A 7,080-nucleotide genomic window follows, 5' to 3' on the forward strand; every position below is an offset into this window, starting at 1 on the left:
CAGCTATGGTGAGTAGTTTTATGTCAACTTGACACACACTAAAGTCATCTAAGAGGAAGGAACCTCAATTAGGAAAATGCTTCCATAACATAAGATTGTAAGCAAGCCTGTAAAACACTTTCTTAACTAATGATTGATGTGGGAGGGCCCAACCCATTGTGGATGGTGCCATCTCTTGGCTGATGGTCCTGTGTTCTATAAGAAAGCAGGCCAGTAAGCAGTACCCCTCTGTCAACTCTACATAGGTTCCTGTCTCCAGGTTCCTGCCCTGTTGGAGTTCCTGTCCTGAATACCTTCAGTGATGAACTATAGATGCAGAATTCTAAGCCAAATAAACGCTTTTCTCACAGCCTGCTTTTGGACATGGTGTTTCTCATAACAATAGTAACCCAAATTAGACACCAGCATAGACGGGTAAGTAAGTTGCTCTCCAGGCTCTACACATTACTGTAGAGCTCCTGGCAGGTGATACTGGTTGGAAGACAAAGAATCGCTTTGGGAGGGAGGGCATGTTACCAACGGTAGGTGTTCCCTTGCTCCAGTGGATGGTCCCACACTCTTAAACATATGGGCAGCACTAATGGACTTAATAGCTTATCAAAAATAGCAAGCAAACACAAAAAAGACATGAATTTGAGAGGGGGATATGTTGGAGGAAGGTGGGAGGTGTTGGAAGAGAGAAATGGAAATGGCTGTAGATTATATCATATTTCACTCTCTATATATACAAAAAATTCTCAAAAATACAGAAATTCAGAATTCATTTTAAATTAATAAAAACAGACTTCCTAATTCTATTCTCTAAAATAGTCTGGACTAAAGTGACAAGTTTGGTGGGTGTTTTATGTGATGTGGTTGTTAAAAACTCCTTACCTTTAGATACATGATGAAAATCCTTAAAGCTCAGCCCAATGTTGCAAAGCTAAAGAAAAACATTTCCTGTGAATGAAATTGGGCGTAACATGGTGACAGTATAGAATCAAAGTTTAGATTATCTTACTACATGGTCTCAATAGTAAATGGATGAAAATTCTTTTAACAAACAATCCTGGCCTTCACTGACAGAGCTCCAACCCCGTTTCCATACCCCTTTCTTCATTTCTTATCATCTTTCCATCACGGAAGTTTTCTGTAAGCAAAAATTAAGTTATAATAAAAATTCTACAAGACTCAAGCGGTTGTGACTCATATTTGTTTCAAATTCATGTTAAGATATGCATTATCTGGCCGGGCAGTGGTGGCACATGCATTTAATCCCAGCACTTGGGAAGCAGAGGCAGGCAGATTTCTGAGTTCGAGGCCAGCCTGGTCTACAGAGTGAGTTCCAGGACAGCCAGGGCTGTACAGAGAAACTCTGTCTCGAAAAACAAACAAAAAACAACAAAAAAAAGGAAATGCACTCTGAAATATTCACAAGTAAAATTACATATTTGGGTTACTTTAAAATAGTCTAGGAAAAGAAGTAAAAAAGAAGACAAATGGAAAAAAGCATTCTCAAAACATTGTTAATTACTGAATCTAAGTGATAGAGGCTCATTATACAACTCTATTGAGATCTTATGGAAATACTCTATAACAAAAGGCTTAACACACATTTAAACACATGATGGCTTGTGAACTCTCTCAGCCTCTGTTTTTAGCCTAATGTAACAATTGGCAAAGGATAAAGAAATATGGTTCTAGAGTGTCTGGCCTAGATGTGCTGTGTTTCCATCTCCAGCGCCAGCCCACTCACCGGCTATAAAAATGGTGAAAGAAACCACCTTTACTATGATGTTTGGAGGTCAAACCCAATGCCATCCAGGAAGATTGAAAAGAGCATATAGAAATTTGGCCCTGATAAGAATCCAAATGAAGGAGAAAAATTTAAACAGATTTCTCAAACTTATGAAGTTCTTGCTGGTTCCAAAATAAAGGGGGAATTATATGATAAAGGAAGAGAGCAGGCGATTAAAGAGGGGGAGCAGGTGGTGGTTTTGGCTTACCTATGGATATCTTTGATATGTTCTTTGGAGGAAGAGGAAGGATGCAAAGAAAAAAGAGGTAAGAATGTTGTTCATCAGCTCTCAGTGGCCTTAGAAGACTTATATAATAGTGCAACAAGAAAACTGGCTCTGCAAAAGACTGTGATTTGTGACAAATGTGAAGGTGAAGGCCGAGGTGGTAAGAAAGGAACAGTAACGTGCTGTCCCAACTGCCAGGGAACGGGCATGAAGATAAGGATTCATCAGATTGGACCAGGAATAGTTCAGCAAATTCAGTCAGTATGCAAGGAATGCCAGGGTCATGGAGAACAGATCAGTACTAAAGACAGACATGAAAGCTGCAATGGAAGAAAAATAGTTCGAGAGAAGAAAATTTTAGAAGTTAATATTGATAAAGGCAAGAAAGATGGTCAGAAGGTAACAATCCACTGTGAAGAGACAAAGAACCAGGACTGGAGCCAGGAGACATTATCATTGTGTTAGATCAGAAGGACCATGCTGTTTTTACAAAGCAAGAAGACCTTTTCATGTGTATGGACATACAGCTGGTTGAAGCATTGTGCGGCTTCCAAAAACCAATATCTACTCTTGACAACCAAACCATAGTCATCACCTCTCCTCCAAGTCAGATTGTCAAGCATGGGGATATAAAATGTGTACTAAATAAAGTACACATTTCCATCAGCCATAAGAAAAGGGACATCTAATCATGGAGTTTAAGGTAAACTTTCCTGAAAATGGCTTTCTCTCTCTTGATAAACTCTCTTTGCTAGAAAAGCTCCTTCCTGAAGTAGAAGAGACTGATGAAATGGATCAGGTAGAACTTGTGGACTTTGATCCAAATCAGGAAAGGCAGTGTCATTATAATGGAGAAGCATATGAGGATGATGACCATCATCCCAGAGGTGGTGTTCAGTGTCAGACCTCTTAATAGGCCAGTCACTCTTTGACATTCTGTATGCAGTAGTGAATGTGGGAGGACTGTAATCATAATATGCTCACTACTTGGCCATTGTTTTTGCCAATATTCAACTGTATTAGTGTTTTAAAAGTTAAATGAAGAATAAACACAAATATAAAAAAATTAAAAAAAGAAATATGGTTCTAACTAGGCACTAAAATTTAGAAAAATCGAGCATTCATAATCTGCCTGGCCCCCAACACACACACACACACACACACACACACACACACACACAGCAGAGGAGGGAGTGCACAATGCAGGTATAGGATTCATTACCAAAAAAGCAAAGGAGACATGTCTCTACTAAAGTTGTTTCATGTAGAAATGTAATCAAAGTATATATTATATGGGCAGATGGACAAATGATGGATGCACAAATATAGGAAGAGACACACTAAATAACAGAACCCATTAAAAACAATAGTGAACAATACAAGAGAGGAGTGGTTATTATGCTCACTAGGGAAAAAAAGTAAGTTAGGATGGCCTGGCCAGTAGTGTTATATAGCTATTTCTGCTACCAGAGACATGCTTTCTAAGTCACAAGCTCAACCAAACCCTCCTAGAAGATAAAGACAAACAGACTCTCAGGTCATATAACCTGTCCCATTTGTATAAATGAAAACTAGCAAATGACAATTAAAGTAAGTCTAGAGAAAGAAGACTGGAAATGAAAAGCTAAGCTTGGAGGTTCTGAGCTACAACTGTCAATCAGTGGAAATGGAAATGAGAGATGGCTTCAACTCCTGCATCAGAGATGCTTGGCAAGAAACACCTCTTTAGGGGCAAGGAAAAGTGTGACGCTTTCAGAGTCTCATATTCTGAGATCACTTCTTAAGAGGTTAATGCAGAGTGGTTGTACAAGTTTACGATCCCACCAGCAGTGGAAGAGTGTCTCTTTTTCCACATCCTCGACAGTATGTGCTGTTCCTTGAGTTTTTTATCTTAACCATTCTGATGGTGTAAGATGGAGTCTCAGAGTCTATTTGGTTTGCATTTTCCTTGATGCATAAGGATGTTGAGCATTTCTTTAAGTTCTTTTCCACCATTCAAGATTCCTCTGTTGAGAATTCTCTGTTTAGTTCTGTATCCCATTTTGTAATTGTGTTATTTAGTTTGTTGGAGTTTAACTTCTTGAATTCTTTATATATTTTGGATATTAGCCCTCTGTCAGTTGTAGGGTTAGGGAAGATCTTTTCCCAATCTACAGACTGCCATTTTGTCCTGTTGACAGTCTTTGCCTTACAGAAAGAAGCTTTTCAGTTTCATGAGGTCCCATTTATCAGTTGTTGATCTTAGGGCCTGGACCATTGGTGTTCTGTTCAAGAAACTGTCTCCTGTACCAATGCATTCAAGGCTATTTCCCACTTTCTCTTCTATTAGGTTTAGTGTGTCAGATTTTATGTGGAGGCCCTTGATCCACTTGGACTTGAGTTTTGTGCAGGATGATAAGTATGGATCTATTTACATTCTTCTAAATGCAGACATCCACCTTAGTTCAGCACCATTTGATGAAGATGCTTTCTTTTTTTCCATTGTATGGTTTTGGCTTCTTTGTCAAAAATCAATTGTCCATAAGAGTGTGGGTTTGTTTCTGGGTCTACGATTCTATTCCATTGGTCAACCTTTCTATTTCTGTACAAATACCATGCAGTTTTTATCACTATTGCTCTATAGTACAGCTTGAGGTCAGGGATGGTGATTCCTCTGGTGGTTTCTTAGAAAACTGTAAACAGTTCTACATAAAGACCCAACCACTGCTGGAGGTCAGGTCCAGAGCTCTGGTTCTCTCTTGAAGGTAGCTGAGAGGAAAGAGTGTTGGTGGCAAGATTAGTCTTGTGAGAGATTAAGGTTGCTTTCTATAATAACATATGCCTATCTTGACTATAAGTTACTCTAAAGCCAGACACTGCAGGCTCTGGACCTATTGACTCTTGTCACTAACAGAGTTAGGAGAGGTGGCATAAGGTAAAGGCCTTATTGCTAGAGCTCCCTTCTCTGGCCAAGCAGCCAGGAGCCCCTTACTGACTTGGCTGTTTAATTTTTTGTAAACCAGAAAAGAAAGAGGAAGTCACTCACACAGAAAACACACACACTATGTCAGGTGGAAAATGACTACATCACCTTTTATTTATTGTTTTTAGCTTTTTATAGTTTTTAGACATACATTCATACACACACACACACTCTGGCAATGCCCAGATATCTATCTCATCAACTCCACAAATGTTCATGCATGCTTACATACATAAATCTTCATACACATACATATAAATAACAGACATACACATTTGGATGGATGGATAGATGGATGGATGATAGATGAATGAGGCAAAGCCACCCAAGCCACCAACCTTATTTCTTTTCTTTGGTCTTTTTATACCTTCTTAGACAAAAGTTCTTAGAAAATTATCTCAGAGATAAAATGTTGCATAAAATGGTAATTACAGAAGAATGCTGATATTAAGTTCAAAACAATGTTTCATTCTATATGTTCATTATAAATTCAAACCAACAGTTTTTACATGGCCTTGACTTCTCATAGTACACACCTGTGGCTTATCTTGGATCTAAATGTTTTTCCTTGGACACAAATTTGTTTCAAGTCTATTTTTCTTTTAAGTGAGATTATGAAAGCTCATTGTATTTCTTATTATGCAGCCTTTACTTGCTATTATGGAGTGGGAACATTCTATTCTTGATTCTAACTTTATTACACCTTTCTAGCAGAATAACTAAAACCATCTCTAAAAACTTTCTTCCTAAAATTATTTGCAACAAATCAGGAATTCTATAAAATCAATAATTCATGCAAGTTCATCTTTATGTTGATCTGTAGGAAATCAACAGGGTAGGCTAATGCCCAGGGATTATCATATTAATTTAATAATGACAGGAAAGGTATGTCAGTGCAAGAAGCAATCCCGAGATGAAGTCTCTTTAGGACTTTGCCTCATGGAGTTCACCCATTGCAGACCATACAAAAGTGGTGGGCCACCTCCAGAAAGGCCACCTGCTAGCCTTAGCCTATCGTAGATGGCTCCTGACAGACACCCAAAAGATGCTCCACTATCTTCATAACACCTTTATTCTTAATAGCCAGAAACTGGAAACTACCCAGATGCCCCTCGACCAAAGAATGGATACAGAAATTGTGGTACATTTACACAATGGAATACTAGTCAGCTATTAAAAACAAGGATATCATGGATTCTACAGGCAAATGGATGAAACTAGAAAATATCATCCTGAGTGAGATAACCCAGACCCAAAAGGACATGCATGGTATGTACTCGCTGATAACTGGATGTTAGCCATAAAGTACAGAATATCCATGATAATTCCAGAGGCCCAAGTTATATAAGAAAGACCCAAGCAAGGATGCTTGAATCATACTTAGAATAGGAAACAAAATAATAATAGGAGGCAAAGGGAAATGAGTGGAAGAGGGGAGAGGGAGAGGAATGGGAAGGCAGGATCAGGTGCAAGGAGAGACAGGAGAGAGGCCCAGAGGACCAAGAGAATGAATGGAAATCTGCAGCTGGGGGTAGGGGGCAGGAAACAGAAGTCCCAGAGACCTGGGATAGGGGAGGCTCCCAGGAGTCAACACCTTAGCCAAGATGCCTAACAATGAGGGTATGGAACCTGAATAAGCCACCTCCTGTAGCCAGTAAAGACCCCCAGGGGAGAGATAGAGACACTAACCCACCCACAAAACTTTCAACTTAAAGCTTATCCTGTCTAAAAGAAATTCAGGGATGGAGTAGAGACCAAAGGAAAGGCCAACCAATAACTGGCCCAACTCAAAACCCATCCCCATGAACAAGCACCAATTCCTGACGTTAATGATACTCTCTTATGCCTAGCATAACTGTCCTTTGAGAATCTTCACCCAGCAGTGAACTGAAACAGATGCATATACCTCAGCCAAACAGTAAATAAGGGTCCAGGACACTTATGGGAAAAATGGGGAAAGGACCAAAGGCCTTGAAGTAGATGGGAATCCCACAAGAAGACCAAAAGAGTCAACAAACCTCAACCCCTGGGAGTCTGAGCCACCAACAAAAGACATAAAAGGTCTGAAATGAGCACACACACACAGAGGTGGGGGAAGGGAGAGAGGGAGGGAGG

General features: G+C 39.5%; 1 pseudogene; it reads left to right on the forward strand.

Moving 5' to 3' along the window:
* The first annotated feature begins 312 nt into the window (after positions 1–312).
* On the forward strand, positions 313–2,972 carry LOC116101455 (annotated as a pseudogene).
* The last annotated feature ends 4,108 nt before the right edge of the window (positions 2,973–7,080 follow it).

Source organism: Mastomys coucha, unplaced genomic scaffold (genome assembly GCF_008632895.1).
Source record: "Mastomys coucha isolate ucsf_1 unplaced genomic scaffold, UCSF_Mcou_1 pScaffold21, whole genome shotgun sequence".
Classification (NCBI taxonomy): domain Eukaryota; kingdom Metazoa; phylum Chordata; class Mammalia; order Rodentia; family Muridae; genus Mastomys; species Mastomys coucha.